At 42.0% G+C, this 2,683-nt stretch overlaps 1 pseudogene; it reads right to left on the reverse strand.

The window, feature by feature from the left end:
• Window positions 1-606: 606 nt before the first annotated feature.
• Window positions 607-2,341, reverse strand: LOC101663246 (annotated as a pseudogene).
• Window positions 2,342-2,683: the final 342 nt, after the last annotated feature.

Consider the following 2,683-nt stretch of genomic DNA (forward strand, 5'->3'; position numbering starts at 1 on the left):
CAAACCGTTTTGATGATCATGGCTATAAATGGGGTTTAAAGTCTGAGAGTGAAAGACCTCTGCTTTGTTTTGACTCTTAATAGTGTTGTGCTTATCCTGGGTTTCTTTTCTTGCCACATAAAGTTGGTGATGAGTTTTCCCATTTCCTTAAAGAATTGTGCTGGGATTTGGATCAGAATCACAATGAATTATTAATTGCCTTTGTTAACATTGAAATTTTCACTATGTTTAGTCTTTCTATGCAGAAGCACAGGACATTCCTCCATTTCTGGAAGTCTCTTTTAGTTTCTTATAGGAGTGTTTTATCGTTTTCTTTGTATACGTGTTTTCTTTCTCTGATAAGATTTATTCCTAGATATTTTATCTTTCAAGTAGTTACGGTGAATGGTATTTTTCTTTTAATTTCCTTTTTGGAGTCCTCTTCTTTTTTGTGGGGAGGGGGGCGGCGTAAGGGGAGTGTGAGGTGTATTATAAACAATAGCCCACTGTTATATGACTTCATGTTATCAAACTTCCAAGCTGGTGGTGTTCTCGATGCTTTCTTCTGATGGGTCCCAATGCTGTCTGTTTTGTATTTACAAGTTCAAAACAATGATGGTTTCTATTCTACTGATAGATTATTCAAGGTTCCTGTAGCACCACCCCACCTTCTATCATAGCATTTTGCAGTCGCTGGTCTGAGGCTGCCTCCCAAGGGGTGGGCTGGTAGACTATGAAGTTGATCCCTGCCCGTAAGCATTGCTCTATCCTGTACTCCCACAAGCCACCACATTTGTGGTCCGATACAGGTGCTTTTTAATAGGCCATCCACCAGTGGATGGTGAGACCACATGCGATTCCAATGCTCAACAAATGCTTCGACATGATGCTGAGTCCTTATAACTCGCAATCCGTGCCAGAACTCCGGAAAGGCCCACACTGTTCCCTAACCGCCCTCTTTCGTGGCTCCTGCCAAGAGCTCCAGATTTCAGGGATTCTGGTTTGTGACCTCGGGGGCAACACCTTCGTTTTCCACAGGGTTCACTTCAGGAGTCCTCGCCGGCTGGGGACTGGTTGACAGGGCCCGACACCCACGCCATTTATTGGGGAGGTGCTGGGGAAGTCATCTGAGAAAGACAGGGGAGAATTAGTTACTGGGCTTTCTGCACACTGACAACAATGCCCAGAACCGCGACTGAAGTGCCATCATTGAAGTATCAGAAATGTGTCTTCAGAGTCCTCTTCTTGAATCCACAAGAATCCACTTGATTACTGTGTGTTGAACCTATAGCCTGCTACCTTGCCATATTTTTCCATTTGTTCCAGCAGTTTTAAAAATTGAATCCTTGGAGTTTTCTATATATAGGATTTTATCATCTGCAAGGAAAGAGAGTTTTAATTTCTTCTGTGCCTTTAATACCTTTTTGATGTCTTAAACTCTGGCTAAGACTTCCAGGACTATATTAAATAAGAGTGGTGATAAAGGACAACCCTGTTTGGTTCCCAATTTATCTCCATTAAGTGAGGGAGCAGCCACTGGTTTTGCATATATGGTCTTTATTGTGTGGAGGATTTTCCCTTCCTTCCTATTTTATTGAGTGTTGTTATTGAGAATGGATGATGAATGTTATCAAATGCCTTTTCTGTATCGATTCATAGAAGCACATGGTTCTTACTCTTTATTTTGTTTATGTGGTAGTTTACATTGATTGTTTTTCTAATAATAATCCATCCTTGTATACCTGGTATGAATCCTACTTGACCATGATGAATGATTTTTTTTTTGATGCTTTGTTGATTCTGTTGGCTAGAATAATGTTGAAAAGTTTGGATCATATTAGAAAGTTCTGGACTGAGTAGGAAGAAAATGTGGAACAGAATTCAAAATCGCAAAAGCCATCAATGGGTCTTTTGGTCCCGACTGATAATCACAGTTCAGGGAGAAGTGAGTGAGGCGGGCATAGGTGTTCGCTCTTTTCAGACTCCGTGGGACAAAAGGGTTAGTCGTGTGGTCCTTGATCAGAAAGGTGATCAGCACCACCAAAGCCCCAGAGGCCACTGGTCCCTACAGTCCAAGTCTGTTGGTCGAAAGGACCGTGTAAATTTTGGGACAAGTGGGTATGAACCCTGCAAATAGACAGCTTGCGCCAGGCTGGGTGGCAGAAGAAACTAAACAAGCTTTTCCAAACATCGGTGAAATCCTGGAAGCTGCCGGCTGTGACTTCACCAATGTGATTAAGACAGCTGTGCACCTGGCTGATATAAAGGACTGTGTGACTGCCAATAACATCTACAGTGTTTCCAGAGTCATTTTCTTGCTAGTGCTGCTTACCAAGTTGCTGCTTTGCCCAAAGAAGCCCATGTTCAGATTGAAGCAATAACAGACCAAGCAAGGGCCAATCGCATCAGCATGGCTTTAGCATGCATCGGCATGCATCAGCATGGCACTGGTGTTGTGGGACCTGGAATTGTCAAAATATTTTTAAACGAACATTTCATTTTTGTAGATGATGCTTGAAGTGGAAATTTGACCCAAATAATCCTATGATTTCTTTGGAAATTCTATGTGAGAGGGGAGCTCAACCTGAGTTAAAGATCAGATGACGAATTCAGCTGCTGGTTTTATAAATCACATTTATTGACACTCCTCCCTGAATGTGGAAGAAGGTTCACTCATGACTTAGTTACTCAGATAAATAAAAGT

This window comes from Echinops telfairi, unplaced genomic scaffold (assembly GCF_000313985.2).
Source record: "Echinops telfairi isolate 266 unplaced genomic scaffold, ASM31398v2 ScPeMD7_20;HRSCAF=75, whole genome shotgun sequence".
NCBI lineage: Eukaryota > Metazoa > Chordata > Mammalia > Afrosoricida > Tenrecidae > Echinops > Echinops telfairi.